Below are 25,022 nucleotides of genomic sequence, written 5' to 3'. Positions count from 1 at the left end.
TGATTAGCAAGTGAATCGGTATTTTTCGATTCACTCCAAACTCTGTGTTGTCTACACACCAACATCTTCCCACCAATTTCTTATCCTCATCCAATATATGCTAGCAAAGATATGGTAATTGACACTTTGCTGAAGCAAATATGCATGTAACTGATATTATGAGTTCCATCATTAGGCCACTCTGTTACTATATATTTAAGTAGGGATGAAAAATGAGCCCATTAGTGGTTAAAAGAAAACATTAATTGATTATTACAACATGCACTATTAAAAACGCTGTATCATTAGTTAAAACAGTGTTTTACGTGTCTCTAATGTACACTCAGGGACTATATGTTTTGGAAAAATTAACTTAACTTTTAAGATTCTTTTTAAATACATCAATATTATTAAATATATCGAACACTCAATTTAAAATGATTTGAAGTGATGCTTCTAATTCCTCTGTAGTCAATTCTCTTCTTGCGTTCAAATATGAGAATATCAAGAAAAGTTATTCTTGCACTTTCTACCACTACGAGTACATCAAAGTACGTATCCATTTGTGTTTGACAATTGTCTCTGGTATACACGTCGGGGGAAGGGACCTCTCTCGGCTCCATCCATTAACAAGTTTGAATGACGTGTCACAGGTCGCTCTCTCACTCGGCAGGGAAGACGTTCTACACGTGAATGCCTTTACATCCCTCAAAGACACGTTCGCAGAAGGAGCAACTCGTAAGGGAAGTAAAGAAGTTGAAAATGTAGGCTATAGAACTGTTGCCTCGGCGGTTGTGGAGAGAAATCTTGCTCCAGCACCCGCGGGGGAATGTGTCAGGCAGAACGCCGATGAATTTAAAACATCCCAACCTTGAAAAATGCTTAATTTAGTGACTCAAATCTCTGTGAGCTTCTTCCCTTCCTGCATTACATCAAATAAAAATGTCAAGGGGATGTATGCCTGCATTCATTTGACGAGAAACGTAACCCTACATCATCAAATAGTAAACAATCCAAGTTTTTTAAATATCTCTAACCGTTAAACGTTATCACCGCATTGAATACACGATGTTAAAAAGTGACAATCAGATGTATTTGTGATCTATATTATTGTAACTTCCATTTTTCGTATGGGAAAGGTTCTACTGATAATAATTAATTAAATACTGGTAGAAAGATGGTTTAAAGTGTTTTAGGAGGGGAGACAGTCATTTTCAAAGGCAGATGGATCGTTTTAGACATTAACGTCTACTCTTATTCACAAATGAATACATCACCAGGGTCCTGTTTCTCAGTGCTACAAGACAATTTTAATGTGTCCCAAAATCGTCATTTAATGTATCGTAAAATATTTTAAACTCAATTTATGTGAAATCTAGCCATAGGGTTTAGGATATTTTTTTATTATTAAAAGGCCCTGTAAGAGTGAATTAGGAGAACTTAAAAATTCACTTGTAGCTTTGAAAAATGGGTAAAAAAGTAAAAGGAAATGGTATAATTGTTAATATCCTCTATTCCGAAGTAATCCGAAGCACTTTTTTCCTGGCTTCTTTTGATACGTATAATTAAAATACCAATACATTTTATTTTGAATACATCTCTAGTTAAAAATATCATTCTAAAATGATTATTTACTATTATCGCGAATGCCAAAATGATATCCTTGATAAATTATTCTGTCATTAGCTTAGAAAAATATAGGGTATTTTCATGAAATACATTCGTTTTGATGGGCAAAGTGCCCTCAACTCAGAAGGTTAAGCAATACCATTGGGTGGAAAAGGACTGTTATTTGGTTAGCGAAGACGAGTCATTTGATCCCAAACCGGAAGGCCATGTATCATTGAGTGGGATCCGCCGTAATCGTCCAGGAGCTCTGCCACTGAGAGAGTGCCGTTCCGAAATTCACATTCGAGATCGAAGCGCTCACTCAGCGTGCGTCTAAAGAGGCATCCTCACACGACACGACTCATTAGTATCCCGCTTTCGTTTAGATTGAGGCAGTCACACCCCCTCCCCCCACGTCTCGCGTCTATCCCCCCTGACCCTTGCACGACTTCATCCCCCATTCTCGCGAAAACACAGGGGACGTTCGTGGCTCGCGACTCGAAAAAAGTGGAGAGAGAGAGTCTCGTTTCTCTGGGATTAAAGCAATGGAGGAGGTGAGAAATAATCGATTGTGCACGTTCGTTCGTACCGGTGCGTGCGCACCTGCATGTACATCCCCCTCCCTCCCATTTTCCTCACCACCCTGGATAAACTTTCCGGGCTCTCTATCTCTCTCTCTCTCTCTCTCCCCTTACCTCCCCTCCCCACACACACTATCCCCAGACTCGAAACGAAAAAAATGAGGAGGGAAGGGAGCAAATGGAAAATAAGGAGACGGGTCCTCGGGAAAGGGCCGAGATCCTGGCGATGCTGAAAGAGGAGTACTAAGAAAGATTGAGAGGGGGCCAGGGAGGAGAGAGGGTTGAGGAGGGGGTGGAGGAGTGGGGGAGATGGAGGAGAGAGTGCGACGCTTGGAGGTCTTTTCAGAGCCGAAATGAAGATGAATAGTACCTCTCTCTTTCTCTGTCCTCCCTCTTTCCCCCCTCCTCATCCCCCTTCGCGAAAGCCACCCTCCCCACCCCCCCTACCCGCCTCGCCTCGCCACCTCACCCACTGTATCCCTATCGCAGAATCCCTCTCGCCGGCTCACTTGAAAAGTCCCCTTCACCGCACCTACGCTCTCTCTCTCCCTCCCGCCCCTCCCCTCCAACCCTCCCTCTTCCTCACCCCACCTGTTGGCGCTAGGGTAACTCCCCCTCCCGCCGCCCATATCGAACACCGGCTACTGACGTCACCGGTCTCTCGCCCACCCTCCCCTCCCCTCTCAACTCCGACCCCTATTTAGCCTCCTCCCGTTTTTCCTCCTCGTACTACACGCCCTCCCTCACCTCTCCCTCACTCCCTCCCTTTTTCTCCTCCTCGAGTCTCTCACGCGCGCCCACATACCAGCCCCCGACTTCGCTTTCCTTTTTTTTATCCCCTTTCCTCCATCCTTTCTCTCCCTGCTCCACGAACCCTCGTCTGTATCATTTCTCCAACTCTTCCTCTTCATTTCTCTCTCTCTTTACTCCTATTTTTTACTCTCTCCATACTTATTTTACGAATCGAATTCTTTAACGTTTACCCCTCCCTCAGATTTTTTTCTCGCAGAGTCCCTTCGTGCATCGGTAGCTTTTTTGATCAACATCGTAAGTTAGAACTCTTCCCATGTCACGCATCTACATTCTTGTCTCGGCCTCTGTATTTTTAGTATTATTATTATTTTTGCTGCGAAATTGTTTTTCAACCTTTCCGGATCCACTTTCTCCTCTCTTTTTCCGTCCGTGACAATTTGATATCCAGTTTAGGTGCGCCAAGCACAACATGCATGGATCATCGAGTGCTTTTAGGTCCCAATGTCGAATCTTTATTCAATACCGCTGCTTTGCCTTGTCCAAGTGCTTGTAAAACATGCTCAATTTGGTACGTTACTAAAAATGCACTCCTTGGTGGGGCTCCTTTTTAGAGAACGAATGTAAATGGGGAAAATTAATCTTGGAGCACTATTCGTTGTAGTCATACTTTCAGTACACACCCGTCGCGCTAAAGAGTAAGCATCAAGTCCTTGGGCACACTTCTGTTTGTCTCCCGAGGTTAGCAAACATCTCTTTGACGGAAACAGTCTACGAAACTGTTGCTTCCCTCGGAACCTGGAGAGAGCCGTCCCATCCAATCACCCATTCTGTGGCTATGTCGGAGGTCATTAGCAAATCATTTCAACGTCATTAACTTCCCCAACGAGTGGAACACTCCGATGGCTGCTTTATTTATTTGTTTTCGTAAATTTTCCCAAAATCTACGCCTCCATCACCGATTCCCCCACTTCCCCTTCCCTTCTCTCCAAACCCCTTTCATTTTAGGAACCCCTTGTTCCCCAGAACAGCACCGCCTTCTCAACCCCCACCCTCTCATTCTGTTCCACTTAGAATCCTCTCCAACCCATGGCCCCATCCCTATCCCGTCTCTTTGCCAATGTGGTTTCCAGAGGTCTGACTCGTCCGGCACGCCCCCAGGGCTGCCGCTGCCATAATGGGAAATGCAGGCGGAAATTATAACTCACCGTTGCACAACGCCCCTTGTACCGTCGCGGCGTCGTCGGCCTTCCGTTCACTCCACTTCCAACTGCTGCTACATTTTCCTTCACTCTTGGGTGCCCGGGGCTATGGAGCCAGGGTCTTTATTATTTCCGCACGCTGTGAATAACTAGTCTCGTTTTCGCTACCAAGGAAAATTTAATTAGCTGCGAAATGAGTTTCGACTGTAGCCGTCCTTTTAGTAAGTCTTGAAAATGAACGTTATTCTGGGCTTGAATGAATCGTTCCTTCATCCCTGGTCTTGGCCATCGACCTCTGTGCTGTGGCTATGCAATCTGAAAAAGGTGGTTGGCTCCTCGAACGCGCTGAAATCAGCGTGTTCCTCTGATCTGCATTAAACCGGGAAAAATCAAGAAGTTTTGTTCCTATTTAACTTCACGAAATCAATTGGGTACTCAAGAAAAATCAGATTTGGTCGGATTTTAGAAAAGACGTTCCCCAATTGTTTTTTTGCCCTCCGTAAGAGTTCAACTTTCCCACGTAACCCAAGTTCATTAGAATAATAGTAATAATACCTTATATATGCTCATAATTTTTCAAACTATTGAGAAATTAGTTTATCATATACTATTCAGGATGAATTTGTAGCCTTTTTCTTTGCCTTGTGGTTGTCTAAATATGATATCCTTATTTTTATCATTTCTAGTCTTTCAGTTAAATGATATTATTTATTAATTTTCAATTTCAAACTAACAATACTTCCTTAAATGCCCTTGGCGTCCTGTTTTAGGTGTTATAATATTGGTTAGTCTCGCAAAGCTCCATGGAAAACAGTGTAAATTCCTCTGGTGGAGCCTGGAATTTGTAAACGTGGGGAATTCAACCCTTTAGAAATTTATTGATGCCAGAAAAATGGATAAGCTAGCTATTAATTGAGCAGTGGTGGCTTGATTAGGATATATTTCACGGATTGGCGTTAAATAGAATACGTAGAGTAATAGTGTAATTTCTTCTCAACTCTTTCCTCCCCAGGTGCGTCTATATTTAAGATTATTTCGACCCATTTTCGTTTCTGAGTGGAGAAGGGATCCAGACTCTTACAACGGAACTCCCCGGACATCGAGAAGGTGTCACTTGAGCTTCTGGGTAAAGAGGCACTCCTGGTCGGCAAAGATAATCCTTATTTAACGAGAGAACCTCCTGTCTCCCACCCTTTCATCCAGCTCTCCCCATTCCCTTCCATCCAAACCCCTCCCCACCCCCCGTTTCTTTACACCCAACCACCCCGCGGATCATTACCCCCCTCATCACCTCACCCCTCTCCAACGCACTTCCCTCCACCTTACTTTCCGAAGAGAGGGCAAATATGGGCTCGAAATTGGGAGTTGCACCGCCTTTCACCCCTTTGACGCTAATTCTATGGCCTGTTCCGTTGTCAAGGGTCAAACGAGCGGGTCGCGGATGGAGGAGGAGTTGGGGGGGGGGAGTGGAGGTAAGGGAAGGGAGGGGGGTACAGAACTCGTTGGAGGGGAGGGTGACGGTCGTGGCATCGAGGGGTCGGGAGAGGGGGGCGGGGGCCGGAGGCGGAGCGAGATGAGTGTAACCGGTGGAGTAGTTGGGCGTTTGTGCGTGCGTGCGAAAGGAGGGGAGGGGTGTTTTTGGAGGAAGGTTGGGAACGGCGTCAGGTCGCGCACCGCGGTCGTGGACGATACAATCGCGAGTCCACGGGTTACGGACTCCCTCCGTTTGGGGGAAGAGGCTGAGGGTCGTGGTTTGGAAATGGGAGGAGGAAAGGCTGCCGGAGTCTGTGGGGAGAACGGGGATATACGAGGACTGTCCAGAAAGTAATCCCTGCTATACTATAATTAAATGCACTGGAATAGATACATGAAATGTGTTGTGTTTATCTCAAAAACTGCATGTCCTTACGATTTCCATGCACAATCGCCAAACGTCTAAAAATTTGCCATATCTCTGAACTAGTTACTCAATTCTTCAGCATGAAATTCTATCACCTGAGGTCGCAGTCAACAGATGATGGTATCTTTGAGTTCCTCGGCGAGACGAGCGCTAAACTTTTAGTAGCCTCAATTTTACGTCGTTTTTCCATGCATCTTAGTCGTGGAAATCCGTGGAAAAATTTGTGAAGATTTCAGCTATCGTAAGACGCCAGTTTTTACGAACATTTTCATTGGCTTTCAGGAGCAGTTCATTGTTCACCACAGACGGGCGGGCACTTCTGTCATCACCATGGACATTTGTGTTCACTCTTAAACGAACGATAACACTGATGCACAACTCTTATAGCCCATTACATTTGGTTCGCACAGAGGACATATTTCCCAATGATTAATGTCAGCAGCTTTGAAGTTTTTCTTAATAAAAGTCTTATAACTGAACGGTCTTCACATTTGAATGGAATTTCAATTTTATTGTTCAATTTTACTTGCTATTGTAAAGAAACTACAAACCTTGCAACCACTGAAACATGAGGCGAACTGATCCATTGCGTGCGCCAATAGAGTGACCATTCGGCTCCCTCCACTACTTCTCACGCTACACGGAAATGGAGGTTACAGCCGTCGAATAATCAGAGCAGGAAGAAGAAGGTCCTGGGGAAGAAGACGCGAGCGGAACGGAGATCCCGCCTTGCACGGATGCCACATTGAATCGCATCGTTCTCCCCCGCTAATTCGAAGCGCGTTTGCTATAATCAATTATATGACAGCAGTCTTCGTTTTTTGCTTTCTTTGATAATGGGCGAGCTTGGAGAAATATCTCTTTTTGGTCACAATCTTTAAAATCTTGGAGAGTCTGCAAGGAAATTAATCCAAAGGCTAATTTCTGAATTTCCCTGATGTAAGCAGGGGCATCACTACAATCTGTGCAAAATGTCGCGTTTTCAATGAAGGCATGAGGCTGGTTACGCGTCTCTCTGTTTAAATATCTCCACAGATTGCCGCAAAATGCTGCATTACTTCATGAGATCCGAATAATAGGTAAGGGGAGGTCATTTTCAACGATAGGGATACGCGGAATAGCTGGCTAGGATTGTAGGGTGGAAAGAGATCAGTTAAACCTGGCATAGGGAGAATTGCCTGCCCTAATTTTGAACAAAGCTTAACCTAATCGCTTCGCTTTTGAGCAATATTTCTATCCAAAGAAACTGCGGGAGATGCCGCAACAGTGACTTTTAACGGAGTCATCCGCTAATGTGCATTTCATTGCAACAATTTCAGAGTGTAAAAATCATTCGCCTTGACTGGGAGTCGAAGCTTTTTGGCTACAAAGCTCCAAAATTTCAGGGTTTAATAGGACCCCTCGGTAGCTTAAGTGGCTAAAGCACTCGACCGGATATTGAGGGATCTGGGTTCGACTCCCAGTTAAGGCGAATGATTTTTACACTCTGAAATTGTTGCAATATTTCCATAGTAAAAATTAAATATCTATTTCAGGCATGCGCTATGCCAAAAAATGTTTTTGCATTTTTTTAATTTACTTTCAATTTTTTTAAATTATTTGTTTCAATGTAACCATTGCTCTCAACTATATTCTCTCTCTTTATGGCAAAAATTCTCATTTAATTTCCTCAACAATGTTTTATAATGACTTTTATTATTATGTTTCCTTAATCTTGAAATTTATGGCATGTGAGGATGGAGAAATTAGTGCGTTGATAAAATAATTGGTAATCGGAAAAGCGAAGATGGTATGAAAATGTTTCTTTCCTGCGAGTCCCCGCTCGCACGGGCATTTCTGTCTCTTTTTCAAATGCTCAAAGCAGTTGAATGTTGATAAGCAACGAGCAGTGGGAGGTATGGGAGAGGATGAGGCTTTGGGAAGGGAGGTGGGGCGAATATAAAATCCAAGACGGCGCCGGGGAGGGCACCATAATCAACTTCCAAGCTTGTGGGAAGACTCACAAAGGGAATAATGTTTGAAAAGGCCGGAAAAGCCTTAAATGGATAGAGAACGGTAATTTTTCACGACGTCAGAAATGACAACGTTACAATGTTTTAGCACAAAGCAGAATGATAATCAATTATTAAGCTTAATTTTGAGTTAGGAAATTGGAGTCGGCATGGAGGTAGGGGAGGATTTTATCCAAAGAATGGTAAGAATGACTTTGGGGAAAGTAGATACTAGGGGACGAAATAAGAGAAGATGAAGAGAACGGTGAACTTCTGAATGGTCCACACATGCCAGTCTCATATTTTTTTTTGTTCGTCTGTTCAAGAGTTTCCGAGTGATAGAAAACATGTCTGAATAGACTTTATTTGGAGCCTTTGCATTTGCGGAGTTCCGTGTATGCTCACCAATGCATTCAATCATTTCTGTGGCTTTTCAAGAGTTTCCTCCCAGCGACACGCCACGGTGAAATGTTGAATTACTGAAGACACACTCGCAAATTTTCGATCGATTCGTTTGCGCAATCACGGTTTCATAATTGAAGCTGTTACTCGCTATTTTAAGACCGTAAATATGAAGTCGTTCCTCTCGTTAGGGAATATTTCACTCAGTGTAAATAGGGAAAGTATTGAATACAGTTTTTAGAACATTCTGCTTTTTAGTGTAGAGATTCCCACCCTACCAATGCTTAATAATATCATACGCATTTACATTTCCTTCATTGTCTTGAGACTTAAGTATAAATATTGTAGGAATTCGTTTGCTATAGGTATTTTTTATAAACCTATCAGTTGCAGTTGCCTGGATTCTAAATCGATGGTAAAAAGAAAATTTATAGAACTGAGGGAAATTCTGTGACAATTAATATAACCAAGACATCTGCCGACGCGCAAAGTATTTAAGTTGTTAAATAATTCTAACAAATACAGTTTTTATTGTGTTAATGCTCCTAAAATTCAATGGCATTTTCAGTTGAAGAAAATTGCATCTCAAAATCACATGAAACCAATTACTCTATTTTTTAGGCGTGCATTCTCAATATATTTCAAATTCACTTCCTTTCCTTGTTAATACTATTTATCCATTAAAGCTATGCACACCTTAATTGTACTTAGCTGTCACTTTTAAACTACTCCTGAGATGGCATTTAATAATGTTACCCACTTTTTAAAATATTTATACGAAATATTTTATGTTAAAGATATATGCTGGATATTTCGTTAAGAATTTCATGGGAAAATATTTTAATATTCTGATTATCGCGTCCATTTTAGGTGTTATTTATATGATGTCCAATCCAAAATAAATAATTTGATGAATTTCCCCGTAATTTTATCCCTTCGCTGTCGCGAAACCAATTTGATCGAAAAACGAGGGAAAAAATATTTTCGACTCAGGTTCGTCAATATTGGAAAATTCAGCGAAAAGGGAATGGCGTCTATTAAGTTTCTCAAAGGGTCCCTGCTCTGAAACCACAGGGATATTATTGCCATCGATCCATATCGGTTCTCCTCCTCCTCAAAGCCGAGATTATATCCGAGCATCTAATTAAGGGCAGGAGTAAATTTAGTGCAGCCATACATACACACTATGCTTCAAGTTTCCGTGTGACGTCTTCGAGAGTTAATCTGATCTCCTCCTCCGTTCCCATGGCGACTCCTTAAGGAGGAAAGGGACGGAGGAAATAAAAAATATATCCGCGTGCGCGCTAAAAGTGGCTTCGCCTTACAAGTCTGCTAGTTTTCAACTTCTTCTCGCCCCCTTCTCCCCCATCCCTCCACTATATCACACCCACTGTGGCAGGCGGTTCGCTTGCCGCAACACCGCACTGCCACCACCCCCCCCAAACACCTCCTCCTCCTCTCCCTCCCCATTTCTCATTTACTCTTCGAAGAAAAGTTACTCGAAAATACTCCTCCAAACGAAAACATAGACACGCAGACTCACGCACATAGCACGCTCCAACTTGCTCGAAGAGATTTTGTCCTCGTCCTTAAAGAGTATTCCGGGAAAAATCTTCCAACTTTGACCCGTGCCAGCGCATATGTGAACGATTTCTTTTTTTTCGGGAAAAATTTTTTTTTTTTCATTTCATTCCTTTTTTTGCCAATCAAGCACCTCTGTCGTCTCTCATCTTGTCCTTTCCGTGGGATGGATCACTTTTGACTGCAGCGACCAGGATTCTCTTTCCAAGAAACGTCGAGGCCTCGTCCTTGCCCGCTCCGCTTCTTCACGGCGATTGAAATACGATAAATGTTGTAACTGCTCTCCTCCAGAATATATTAAGTTGTAGAAAGCCAAAGGCTCAGTCATCCTTTCCTATTGATCTTTTATTTCTGAGGAGATCTTTCAGATTTCCTCCAGTAAGTGACGGTGTATGGTAAGGTACCATGACTATTCTAGGAGCTGAATAATGTTTTAGGGCTTTTCTGAGGCTAATTCACCATTTTTCAGTGATATTCTGAGGAGCTTACGACTAACTAAATAATAAAACGAACTCTCAAGTCACCGAAGGTCTTTGAAGAATAAAACGTTGGCTCTTTAATATGTTCAGCGTGCAGCAGAAAGTTCTAATAAATTTAAAGAGAGAACATTTTATGCATCAATCTCACAATTATTATTATGAGAATCCTTGATTTTTTACTTAAGGGCAATTTCCTTCGCAACTATCGCCACGGTTAGTGAATTCGGTGGAAGTTCCTGAAAGACCATACGCGAACTCAATCAATCCCTCATTCCTCACTCTACCTCAATGTAATTTCATTCGGAATTCGGACGTCATACCTGATCAATTACAACCTCCGTAGCTGGGTGAGTGACACTGCCTGGCCCAACAAACAGCAAACCGCAGTAATTAACCCGGAGGTTGGACATAGTTCAAGGTCCCGCGGCATGGAAGTCGACAGTAGTAGTACTAATTATTCAACGAGGCTACTGCAACACGTGTCCACCCCTAAAATTTAAAATTTTGATGGCAAAGATATATAAAAATGATGAGCAAAAACTCTTTTAAACATGCCATATTGGAAAATATCATGTTAATATTGAATTTATTATGGCACAATTTACCTTTTACTTTTATTTAGGAATAATGGGTGTAGTTTTGCACTTAATGTGAGAGGATTTTTTCACCGGAGACTAATTCATAAAGAGGAACCCAAAGAAATGGCCGGAGAAAAACAAATTCCAAGGAAAACAAACATTGTTTTACAATTTGCATATGAATTGATGATTTCCTTTTCCTGGCAAAAACAAAGTACGTAATTACTCAAGTAAGAAAACTTAAAAAATGGTTTAAATATAAGATTGAATGTCTACATAGGCTTTTAAAGCACATTGGTCTTCTAATATATATCCCCGAACACAGCCTTCTAAACCGGAGCAAATGCCTGCTACCTGATCCAATGCTACAGTATCCGCGGGGGTCACGTGGCTCGACCAGGAATCATTTACTACGCCCTTGGACGAATAATAATAAACTCTACTTAACTTTCTTGCTGCTTAAAGAATATTTAAATATTTTTAAAATATTTTGTTAGTCAACTAGCGGTGATCAGTTTAAATGTAATCAGGCAATCTTACGAGGGGGGTAATCCCAGAAGTACCCGACCCAACAAAGAAAAAATATTTTGGAAAAAAATGTATTTATTTTTCAACATAATCTCCTTTCAGCTCTATACACTTTTCCCAGCGGTGTTCAATAACTTCGATTCCCTTGCTATAGTAAAAACTGTCTTGCTCTTCAAAATAGCATTAACTCCCGACATAACTTCTTCACGGTTGGAAAATCTTTGACCTCCGAGCCATTTTTTCAAGTTTGCGAACAGGAAATAATCCGAGGGGGCTAAATCTGGCGAATAAGGTGCACGAGGTAGCAATTCAAACTCTAAATCATGAATTTTGGCCATTTGCAATAACAGATTTGTGAACTGGTGCATTGTCTTGGTGAAACAACACCTTTTTCTTAGCCGAATGTGGTCGCTTTTGGTTGAGTTTTTTGCTCAAACGTTGCAATAAGTTTGCAAAATACTTGCCATTGGTAGTTTTTCCTTTTTCAAGATAGTCAATGAAAATTGTCCCACGCGCATCCCAAAAACCGACGCCAGCAGATGAAACAGTCTTCGCCTTCTTTGGAGACGGCTCGCCCTTTTAAATCCATGGTTTTGATTGTTCTTTTACCTTGGATGTGAAAAAATGGACCCATGTTTCATCTATGGCTATCAAACGACGCGAAAATTCTGCTTTGTTGCTGTGAAACTTTAATAAAAACTCAATGGAAACATCTTCGCGACACTGGTTTTGCTCCAGTGTGAGCCATCCATCTTGCACACAGCTTTCTCATGTCCAAATTTTCAGTTAATATGCGATGTACCGCACTTTTTGAAATGCCTACTATGTCTGCTAGCTCACGCACTTTAAGTCGACGATTATCCAGTATCACTTTGTGGATTTTCTTCACTGTTTCTAGAGTCGTCACCTGATTTGGTGGATCAATGCGATGCTCGTCTTGACAGCTCGTTCGGTCTCGTTTAAACTCTGCAGCCCAATATTTTACTGTTGTGAACGAAGGAACAGACTCGCTCAGAGTAGAATCCATTTCAGCTTTTATATTGGTTGGGCTGAGGCTTTTCAAATAAAAGTATTGTATCACAGGACGATGACCAACTTTCTCCATTTTCTCCATTTTCACAAATTCACTGAAAACGTTCACCACTGATGGCTGCTAAACAAATACTAAACAACGTGAAACTTCAAACTTGAAATATATGTGGGTAAAAAGAAACTTAACTCTTCCACAATAAAGACTTTATTGTGGAAGTGTTAAGTTTATTTTTGCCCTCATAATGAAGGAATTCCACAAAGTTAAACCTGAAACTGTTATGTTTGAAACATAAATAGATTGAGATACTTTCGAATACAGTGAGCCTTTAAAACGGAGTTTCAATTGAGTTCTTCTGGGTTTCAAAGTTTCATTTTAGAATGTGTCCAATGATATTGAAGCAATTCACCCTGAATTTGACATGAGTTTGACTCTGGCTAAAATGATGGGAAATTTAGCTTGAATTCTCTCCCTCTTTTGCCTTTTCATGATCCCCTTTGATGAATCACACCCGGAGGAGAAGGCATAGGTAGTAAGTGGCAAATATTTTTACAGCACGAAATTCATATTATTTAAAAGCTAAATGATGGAAAGTATTAATCAATATCGGTTACGTATCTGTTTATTTTCACAAAAGTGAAGCCACAACCGGAATAGAGACCATTTGGTCTATATTTCGGTCTAAACCCTACCCGGCATACGTTTACATGCTCTTCCAGGGTGGAAATCAATCCCTCCAAAATCAAGTTGAACATGAGGTTTGAATGGGAATCATTGGTAGCTAAACGCGAAAACAAGTATAAACATGCCTTCTTGCATTTGATTGAATCTCTTGAGGACTCATTTGAGAGAGATCGTTCCCCTAATTCGACGGCTATGCTTAATAATGCGCATGCCACTGAAAATGGGCGAGATGGCGAAACATTATTCCTCATTGCATAAGCATTGCCTTGAGTCTACTCCTGAATTTGTCGTCGTTGCGTACTACGAGCCGATAAACGCCAATTTTGCTACTTCAGCAAGTATCGATGTGTCTTGATTACAGGATCCAAGGAATGTTTAAAAATAATTATCTTTTTTCGAAGAAATCAGGCGAGTGTTCTCAATTTATGTTGAAAACTGTGCTATGAAAACCTGAAACACCCTTATTGAATCTCACATCCCATTTTGGCAAAACTCTCGGTATCGATGAAGGGTATTAAGTTCTTTATTGATTCGTTTTGAACTTAAATTGCCAATTTTTCGAATGAAAAATGGTTTCTTGTAAAATTAGATAAAGCTGCCTCAACACACAAAGTTTAAGTATCAGGGTTCATTCACGGCCATCACATCTCATCATGCTGCAGTGATTTTTACGTGCTATGAGATATTTAAAAGCCAATAAATTGAAATTCTATTGTTATAACTACGGTGAAAACATCCCAATACGTGTAATATCTACAGTCGTATCATACCCTGATTTTGACCGTATTTTTTAATTTGTTAATTTTCACTTCAAAAAGTTTTTGAAAGATCAAATAATTATACTAAATTGGAAATTAAATTTCTTTAAATGTTAATTTTGATGTTTTCGTCTCATAGGAGAGTATGTTCAATTTATAATTAATATATGGTTCAAATATTTTGAATTTATCACATTCCTCAGAGTAAATGCTCAAATGCAATGTTTTAAATAATGCTCCAGTGAAATAGTATGGGTTCATACCATCCGTTGAATTTAAATCATACATGCAGCCTAAATCGTAAATAATTTATTAACCTAGTCAACTATGCTATTCATTCCATTGCTTCGAAGCTACAGTGGTCATCATCTGCAGATCTACAGCCTTGGCTTCCTCTATGATATGCCTCCATTTAGAGTTCTTGTTCTTGCTTTTTTCTTCCATTTTGTAACTCCCATTGCCTTCAAATTATTCTCCACATCCTGCAGTCATCTCTTCCTTGGTCTACCTCTTCTTCTGACCCCTTCCATCTTGCTATTAAGTATCAGTTTGGGCATTCTGTCATTTTCCATCCTTTCTACATTGCCCAACCATGCCAGCCACAGTGGCTTGGCAAATCCTATTATATCCTTCCCTTCTAGTAGTTCATTTATCTCCATGTTCATTCTAATTCTCTATCTCTCTCCATCTCTAATTGGGCCATAGATTCTCCTTATGATTTTTCTTTCAAATATTCTAAGGGTTTCTTCATCCTGGCTTGTTAATGTCCATGTCTCAGCTCCATAAGTTACAGTGGTGTCCCTAGTAAAAATCTTCAATAGAAAAAATCACTCACACCCTTTTTCTATTTTCCATACTAAACACAACTGTCATATGATAGCAGATATATTAACTTCTCTCTAATTCTCTTTTATTTATCGACCATTCATCCCTTTATGGAGCACGGTTGTATTAATCATAATAACCCTTTGTATGTATTAGGGATATGTTAGTGGAATGAAACTTTCTCCTCGTTATTATATTCTGCTTATGAATTTTTTATATTTTTAATGAAAGTTTTATGTAAGTTTCTGAGTTGAAATTTATACTAGGGTACATGAATATACACCAAGCTTGTATTTTGTTTCCTATGCATACCATGCCATGACTGCATTCCATAATTGAAATACGTTTAGCTTCATCAATTATTTATCCCAGAGCTATTGAACTCTTGTTCCTATTTATCCCGGGCTATCTTACTTGCTTTGCAATTTTCTTTACCCTTCTTAGTCTCGGTTCCCGTGTCTTCCTACCTCCTGTCATTCCGAAGGAAGAGGGTTATAATGGATGATTTTTACCTGTTCTTTGGCGCCCGGGGGGCAAGACGAGGCGCGCGCCTTCGGTAGAGGGAGGAGTGTGTAGTCGATGGAGGCAATGGAAGGGAGGAAGCAAAGTTGGAGAATTACTCCTTTAGACGAGAAACAACTCTAGTCCCAAACACTGCGCCCGCCGTAATTACGCGGGGTGGGCGGTTGGGCCATGGGAAGGGGACCCCGATTTTTTTACCCTCTCCTAGGAGAGAGGAATGCAGGAGCCTCGCGTGAAGGGAAACCCAAGGCAGCTCTCGGGATAACATAAGCTGTTTAAGGGGTGAATGCGGAGATAAATGTGAAGGGAAGGGGAGATGATAGAGGCGGAGTGTTTGAGGAGGAAGCCAAGCGGCTCGGAAAGGTGGAGGATTAATTGGACAGAATTCCTCGCGGAACTAAATATTGTGAGGCGTTAAAGCGTGAGGAGAGTATCATGTTTAGTTTTCCCCTTCCCCAACCCCTATCCTCTCCTCTCCCCCCCTCCCCCCGGCCGTGAGAAATGATTTTATTTTACAGCAAAATGGATGAGTTGTTATCTACAGTGGACGATCTTTAAGACTCCTTTGCATTGAAAATTTCAGATATCGTTAATTACGGATAATGTTTGAAATGGTGAATCTTCATTAGCCTTGGCATTCCAAAGGTTTATTTTTCATGCGATTTTCTTGAGAAAATTCTATCCCATCCCGGCGTCAAAATTCTACACGTGTCCGCCGAAGTGCAACTTGGGACATACACATTTAAATACCTCATCGCAATGCAACTCGAGGAGTAGTGGCATTACAATAACATTTTTATTATTGAATCTCTCTGCCCAGTTTATCTAAATCATTTTTATGTAATTTAGTCACAGAGTTCATGTAAACTGAGTTTTATCAACTAAAATAAATATTCAGAACACGAATAAATACCACTCCATCAAATTATGGAAGAATGAATGTTTGTGCGTGTATATATTATATATATATATATATATATATATATATATATATATATATATATATATATATATATATATTGTCAAAGTTTGTTATTCAACACTTCCGTGTTACTTCGACGAAATCATATATATATATATATATAATAGCCATAAACACAGTAATCAATATAGGTTTGATAGGTGATGGTAGAGTTTACCCAGTACTAAGTCCGACGGCGTGTAAAATTCTCACATTAGGGTAGGGGGGCCAGTTCCTTTCCCTGTGCCTGTTCCCGGGAATCGAACCCATACAATTTAATATACATATATTTAGATATATGCGTATTTTTTCATTCACAAGAATATATATTTAAGGGAAAGGGATATATAAAAAGACAAATACAGTAATGGTGGAGAAGATGGATTCGAGCAGAGCGCTGAGAAAGTTTCATGACTGGGACTTGAACCATGGATCTTCGACTTTCCGAGCTGATTCTCTCACCTACTCGAGCTATCGTGGAAACGTAAATTACACTGAAATCTGTGGAGGCTTTATGCAACCAACTGCCTCAACTCTTTGGCCAGAATATGGCGTTAAGGATCTGTTTAACCCACCAAAGGAGAAAACGGCAAAGGACACAAGAGGAAAGGATAGTAGGAAAAGCAATCATACAATATCTTGAAGGATAGGAACAGTGAGTTTCAATTGGCGAGCAAATATTTATTCAAGGAAACTTTTTTGCGCTTGTGATCTACTCGATTTCACCTTCCCCATCATTCCAATATTTACCTTTTATAAGTGTTCTTTTCCCTTTGCCTTGTATCCATATCCTTGTGAATATTTCATTGGACATATCTTCTAGGCTACTATGCTGTAATTTTACAGTCTTTTTATTCATTACTTTTGAGGACGGATCCCTCATTTTGAAGCGGAAGCCTCAGAGATATTTGCGGGCACAGAAGCTTTTTAATAAAGTAGAGAGAAAGGTTTAATTACGAAAAACATACTAGTCACGTTTAAAATAGAATCAAATTCAAAGAATAATCCATATTTATGATCAATTAATGCAAAGTAACCAAATGAATGATTTAAACCTTAGGATTTATCGATAATATTTCGGTATAAATGAGTTCGTCTCAATGGAGCAATGCTACGTAGCAGATTCAATTAGAAGACAGTTATATATTATATAATATGCGCTGGTGGATAAATTCGTGGATAGTGATTATTTAAGAAGTCCGTTGAATGAAAATACAATATTTTGACCGGTCCATATTCTCCGGATCGATAATTGTACTCGGTTTCTCTACTTGTAATAGGTTGAATAGAAAGTTGAAATCGTCAATAAACCTAAGGATGTAGAGACTTTTTGAAGCACTTAAATTTAGGCATCTCTTTATTTTGACATTTAACATTCAGCGCAAGCCTCGGTTCCATTGAGCGGGCTAAGACGGGTGCACACGCTCACCCACACGCGATCCTGAGGTTTTAGTTCCCTTCCCAGGATACGGCGAGCAAGCCGGACGAGGCCGATTGTCTCCTCAGCGAGACAACCTAACGAGAAAAGATGGAGGAGCCTTTGCCATTTCATACGAAACAAAAGTTTCATCCTTCGCCCGCGCTCGGACGAACGAGAGAAAATAAACCCTGCCGTCGCATTTGGCCTCTTCTCCCTTGTGCTCTCATCAACCTTTATTTCTCGAGAGTTCCGCCGGCCCATCCGTCACCACGCCCGGTCCATAGACCCTACTACCCCTCTTCTCATCGGCCCTATCCATCTACAGTCTCCCTTACACTCGTCCCAGGGTCCCGCTCCACTGGGCTGGGTTTGATAAATCTTCATCGGTCTTCCGTTTTGTGAGGTTCCCCTACCTCCTCTCCGCATATACCGCCCACTTATCGAAGTCGGAGAATGAATGAGAGAGAGAGAGGTGGAGAAATAAACATTTCAAGTCGCGCTCCTTCACAATCCCTAGTGTTCCGTTCATTTCAATGCTCCCTCGGGACTATTACGTCCAATCTCATTTCTCTCAGTCCCCCGTCTCCTTTCCCAACCCAACCTTCTAAACGAACTCATTGGAGTGTTCTTTACTATTCATTATTTGACTGCTCGTCTCTCCATTCCCCTCACACACTCCGTCCCAGAATAATTCCCACTTCACGCAACTTCATCCCAATGTTCAACCAGGAGTCCAAACGCCCCTCCCCCAACCCCCCCCCCCCCTCCCTTGCATTGTAACCCAGCAAATTTAGATCTCACTCCACATTTTTTTTCTTCTATTTAATGACGAGGGTGACGTGGTCTCTTGTGAAATCGGAAATGTTTTCCGGCCTTGGTGCGGATAAAATTCGATATCCGCTTGCGACATCATTAAAATTTAGACGAAGTTCTTTTTTTTTATCTTTTCCTAACTTCAATATAAATTGAATGCTATAATATCGCCCACCCAAACCCTTTTCAATGGAAACTTTACTCATATTTTTTCAGTAAGTTTTACTTGCTAACATTTCCCTTGAATATTATTTCTTACCATTTGTAATCTTTTTCAAATTTGGGAAATGTTCGTACATTTTTTGTTCAAAAGCTCAACCGCTGTATTTATGGTTTGACCAGGGATTAAGATTGGAACACGGTTTCAATTATCTAGACAAGCGATAAGAAATTTCAATCACCCCGCGTTGGGTCGTTCCACCTTTATAGATTATAAACTATATTATGAGAAAAACAAATTTGTATATTTGCATAGATTTATTTGTAAGGTACAACGCGTTATAGTTCATCGAACCATTTCGCCTGAATCTGTTGAATAGATTATACACTCTTTGATTTATCAAAGACAAACATTCCGAGGTTCCGTGTGGACTTTACGAGTCACAAATATTTTGGCAATATTTTCCAAAAATATCCCAGGGTTCATTTAATAAGAAAATATATTCAACAGATTCAGGTGAGATTAAGTGGAAGTTCCTCATTATGAAAAAAACAAATGTGCATTTTTCCACAGATTTATTGGTAACGCACAACACGTTTCAGTTCATCGAACCATCTTCAGGCATAGGAAAAGATTCAACATGTAATATAATAATATATAATAATACATCATATTTATACCCGTTTGAGGAAGAGAAAAGAGTGAGGAGTGAGGCAGGCGGGGACAAAGAGGGGAAATGTGGAAAACCCAAAGAAACAGGGAAACTGAAGAAATGGAGAGGTAAAAAGAGAGGGGGGGAGATAAGTACTTGTGGTCATCATCCCCCCCTTATTTTTACTTCTCCATTTTTTTGTTTCCCTGTTTCTTTGGGTTTTCCACATTTCCCCTCTTTGTCCCCATTTTTATTCATTGACAGGCCGAGAACGTTTCACCTTGCCCTCGTTTTATTTGACCGTAAATTTTTTGCATTTATTGTACTCTACTCCATTTTTATTCTTATTGTATGTGTATTATTGAAAAATGTTGTTTTTAACTGTACCTCACACTGAGATATACGTATTTATTTTGTATTTTATTATTTTTTACTATATTGCTGGGTTTTCGCAGGTTTTTTCACCCCCCCTTTTTTGTTGGTCTTTCCCTGCGTGGATTTTGACTAGGGTTTTCATGCCTGAACTCCCGAGGTTTTTCCCACTAAAATAAAACCTTCTGCTTATTTATTTTATTATACATATGACTTTATCATTCCTTTCCTTTTTATATAGCTTTATATTTCATCTTACTATTATCATTATTATTGTTTTTATGTACTTGACGGAGGGTTAAATGGAAGGAGGGACCTTATGGTCTCAATTTCGCCCGAATAAAGTTGTTTATCCATCTATTCTCTTAACTGGTTTTTGGGTTACCAATAGTGTGCAATTAATGGATTGCATCTCGGAACCTGACCTGCGGCAGTGGCATAATGGATACAATGTCGAGGAACTCATTTTATATGACTGGACTAAATGGCTACAAAGCTCAAGTCTGGAGCCGAGAGAGGCAGAATACCAACCAGCCAATCACAATCTCCTCCATTTTTCACTCTATAGCAGACAGGGTAGAGTAGCCAAATGAAAATGTCACACATGTCGATCAACTTGTTACTTAACAGTAACGGAGACAGAGGTGCCTAAGGACGAATGGAACGTAAGTTTTAATTCCATACAGTGTTCCATTAAAATGTAATTCAATCGCTCAGATTTTGGATTTTGCAATTTTTTTTGTCGAATTCATTGCCCTTCGAGGTGTCGAACAGAGAAAGAGAACTAACGTATCATACTCATCCAGAAGCCTTGCTTAATTGTTGTGAGGTTAGAACTCACCTTAGACTAATCAATATGGAAAATGAAGGTGAAATTTACTTCTTGAGGGTAGGAGGCAAGATTATTTTCTTGTCGCATGTAATTTCCTAAACTGAGAGCACCTAGAGCCATCAACTTGAGACAAACCCGGACCTTAAGGGGTCCATTCCAGAGCTCTTCTCAATAGATTGACGCACCACCCAAAGTGCCATGGGGCCAAAAACTTTTATTGGCTTCATATTACGCATGAATCTCATTATCGTAGACTTTCTTTCGTCATGCGGATACCTTAATTGATGCGCATAATTCAAGAGGTTGCGAGCAAGAACCTGTGTAAAACGTTCTGTCAATTGGAGGCACCACTGTGACATGTTAGGTGCTTTCACCACATGTAAGCTTTCGAAATAGGCGAAATAGACCATTTTCTCTAAATTTTCTCCTTATAGCTTCTCCTTATCGGTTCTTCTTATGGCATCACCGTGTCTCTTATTCTAGTTATTCCAACATTCGTGTTACAAATGCATGCCACTCTACCCTTGAAGTACCTGGTCCATTGAATTTAAGGATTCCTGGAATTTTTCTTAATTTTAGCATTTTGGTCTAAGAAATGTTCAAAAAGGCGTTTTATTGAGTAAATACGGTAACTTTAATGCATGCATTGCATAATTTTACAGTTAATTGGAGGCATAGGTGACTTATCTGAAAATGGGCAAAAATGACAGAAGTGCCCATTATCACCCGAGCTTTTCATTGTAGATTTGAAGAATATGGTTAAAAATGCAAAAGAAGAATTTCAGATAGGGATGAGAGTCGGTGGACAATTCATAAAACCAGTCACGTTTGGGGATGATGAAGTTTCATTTTACAGGTCAACCAAGGAGTCGCAAGCATTGCTGGGCTCTTTGAGAAGACGATGTGATACGTATTGGATGAGAATTAATTTTAAAAACGTTACGGGATTTTCAGGAAAGACGGCGGTTAATTATAAGTTAAAATTGGAAAGTATTAGTTTTTTAGGGCACGGAATCATGTTCGTTGAAGCAAGGTGAGAGGCGTAGATTGGATTTTTTTTGAAATGTGGATGTAGAGGAGAATAGAGAAGGTAAAATAGACCGAAAGGAAAATAAAAGAGGAAGTGCTAGGCATGAATTGAAGAGTGGCTTATGGCAGTGTCAAGTGCCTAGTTTTGTTGTGGTATTTTCTCACTACCGTTTAGTATGTTTCCATCTAAAACCCGCCTTAAATTGTAAAATACCAATAATAATTCTGTAAATCTGTACCACCGCATCAATTTAGCTTTATTTTTAGCATTCCAAGTGTCCATATCCATGGATGTATTTATTGTTTTATTTTATTGAGTGTTATGAATCTGGGGAGCAGCATGAACTTCGTCCATTAGGAATTAGGGGCGATAAGAAAGTTCCATTCCAAAGTTCATGCGACTTTAATGTAACACAAGCCCTTTGAACCTTACCACTGCCTAATTTGTCACTACCGTTCCGTAATTCAGGGGGCGGCGACATAGCTTTCTTTATTACAACGGAAAAAGTTTTCAAAAGAGGAAGTTATGTTTCCACACCCTGTATATGCCAATAAATTTAAATACATAATTATGAAATATAAATAACATGGCAGTCATTTACCAAACACTTGAGGTTATTTCGCCTTTCTTGGAATGATTCGATTTTTCTACCAGAAGAAGAAGTCTAAAAGGGGTAAGAACATGTCATGTGTATAGTTATTATATGCAAAATGAAGGACAATTTTTATTGAAGCTTCATTTTCTTTCTACTCAGGTTAAAAAAATACACTACAATTACTCAAAATAATGCATTAACACACGGCCATGGTATCAATTGTGTGCTTCATCATCACGGCGTATTGAATAATTCGTAACAGTAAATGAATCATTAAAAACCACTTACGTATTTAAAAAATGTAGTCATAAAAAATGATTTCATCTGTTAATGAAATATTTACAATTTATTCTTTGAACTTTCTAAATTGAAATAAATAACAGAAGAAAATATGGTTTCACCCTTACTCTTTATGGTTAAAATCTCTTGAATGATGCACATAGAGACGTCGTCGTGTGATGAAGTATTATTTTGTGTAATTTGCAAGGCCTCTATCATCCTTATTATGAAGGGATTTCACCAATCCAAGCCCGTGACCTTACCTTCTTTCTATTCAAACTGTAATTGATACCTATTGAACACCAAATTCTCATCGTATAATTCATACTTCCACTCTCTAAGCTTCACATTTATTCTAGGCATCGAACCTCGTCATGCAGATTGGAATGGAGTGGATCTTTCACTTAACCAATTAATTTCAGTTCCGGCCCACTCCTTTCAATCGACTGTCTTCTCAAGAACGTTGCGCACAAATATTTGTATTTGGCCCGGAAGTCCGCTCATACGGGGTGAAAGTTAAACAAGGTGGAAAATCGAGAATTCTGAGCACTTTTTCAATACTTCGTTTTCTCGCGGCAAGAGCAGTGTTAGGAATATAGTACGATATATTGTATTACCAAAGTAAAAATTAAACCAAGGTTTTGATGTCGTCAATCATAAATTTGAAAGGATTTCTTCCCGACAAACCCACAGTTTCGTCGACTTCGCACGCTTTTCATTTCTCTGCGGTGAGATTACTCATAGGAAGGATGACGGCAATATGGATATTTAAAGAAGCTTGAAATTTAGCATTTAACTTTTAAGTCACTTAAAATTTTAGAAAAAATATCTTCTAACCGTTTGTTTTTCTTCATTTTTGTGGATTAGTGCTTTGACCTCATTGCTACGATCCAAATTGTTGTCATGTAAGGGTCATTATGTTTTCAGTGAATTTCAGGATTTTAAAAAATGATTCGCACTTACAAGAGATAAGATTCGTAGATAGTAGAGAAATTGTATTTTTCCTGTTTTTTACCGATTGTACATTTTTCATGAGTCTTTATACTGTTCATCTTAAACTATATTTTTAAGTGAAGAATACGAAAGGACTGGCTATTAGCTTTTCAATTTTAATTATAAGCCCCTTGAGACTGTTAGCTACTATTATTATCGATAATTTTAGGAAATATGCCATGAATGGTTTTCTCGCCAAGGTAAAAACCGCAAATATTAATACGCTGCGATCCAAAAATCACTTTTGACACACAAATAATAATAAATTGAATCATGAAATTGCTCTGAATTTTTAAATTATGAATAAAACTTCACCGAAGGAATTCACTGAAGTTGCCGTAAAAAAACTAACAATGTTCAACTGGCAAAAATGTGTCATTTGCTACGCATATTTTAATTACCTCTCTATAATAGACGAACATTAGATTGATTACTTGCATAATAATTAAATATTATCATTTAGTTGATTAAAACTTTGTTTTCAATTAGTTTGATCATTCAATTAGTAGGCGGCTATTTTCGAATAGAATATGATTTTTATTTTAATCTTAAAGAAAAAACTGTTTGGGGAATATTTTTTTTCAATTTACTCAACGTATAACCTTCGATTGAATCAACCTTTCTGGTAAGTGGTTTGTTTTTTTTATCGGAAATAAAATCTCAATGCCGGTATACTGGCAAGCCTAAATTTTCATATCACTCCCATATCTTAGGTACAATTGAAATTTTCACTTAGATCATACCCAAGTATTCCTTCACTCTTTTTTCTCTTCGGCTATGAACTGATCTTCTCCTTAGAAATGAAGAAAACCGTTCACCCCAATGTCTCCACCATCTTCTTTCATGTACCATCTCCTCCCTTCCAATCTTCTACGAAGCGATATAAAAGATCCGGCCGATAATTCTCATCGATACCCGATAGATTACGCTTTAAAACATCCACAGGACGAGAAGCATGTCCTCTCTTTCACTCGAAATGCGTCAGTTCCCCACCCCCTCCGCCTCCCCTACCCCGGCGGGGCCTCAACGGCTTCCTCCTCCGTATCCCGGGGGCTAGGGAGGCTGGAAGTAGCACAGTTATGAACTTATACCCTCATGACCCCACGGAAGACGGCGTCGGAGGTTGAGGCAAGACCTAGTCTTTCGGTGGAAATTGAAGGATGAGAGGGAAAGGTGGGGGTGAGGGTTTAGGGAGAGTGGGCGCAGATCTGGGCGAATGTGAGTGGTTTGGCGCCCGGCGGAATGGGTTCGAAGGGGATTCAGGGGTGTGTGTGTGGAGGCGACGCGGAGGAATCGGCTTTCCACGCGGGAGAAAAGGCTGACGGGTTTAGTGTCCTAGGGACGTCGAAGCGTTAGTCTGGTGGAGACGATGAGAGGAATGGTTTGGAGGCGTTGGATGGAGGGGATGGATTTGAAGCTTAGGGAAATCCTAAAAGATGGATGAAGGACGTTAATTTTTTTTGGTGGTGGGTGAGCTCAGCAGAGTTCTCGAGCCGGCGAAAAGCTGGAGTAAATTG

General features: G+C 40.0%; 1 protein-coding gene across 3 annotated transcripts in view; it reads left to right on the top strand.

The window, feature by feature from the left end:
- LOC139694977 (ras-specific guanine nucleotide-releasing factor 1-like) overlaps nucleotides 1-25,022 on the top strand; it is a 612,331-nt gene that overhangs the window by 397,397 nt on the left and 189,912 nt on the right. The window lies entirely within an intron of this gene.

This window comes from Hetaerina americana, unplaced genomic scaffold (assembly GCF_022747635.1).
Source record: "Hetaerina americana unplaced genomic scaffold, ioHetAmer1.1.p SCAF_6, whole genome shotgun sequence".
In the NCBI taxonomy this organism is placed as follows: domain Eukaryota; kingdom Metazoa; phylum Arthropoda; class Insecta; order Odonata; family Calopterygidae; genus Hetaerina; species Hetaerina americana.
Note: the sequence above shows the minus strand (reverse complement) of the source record. Positions and strands in the feature narration are given on the sequence as shown.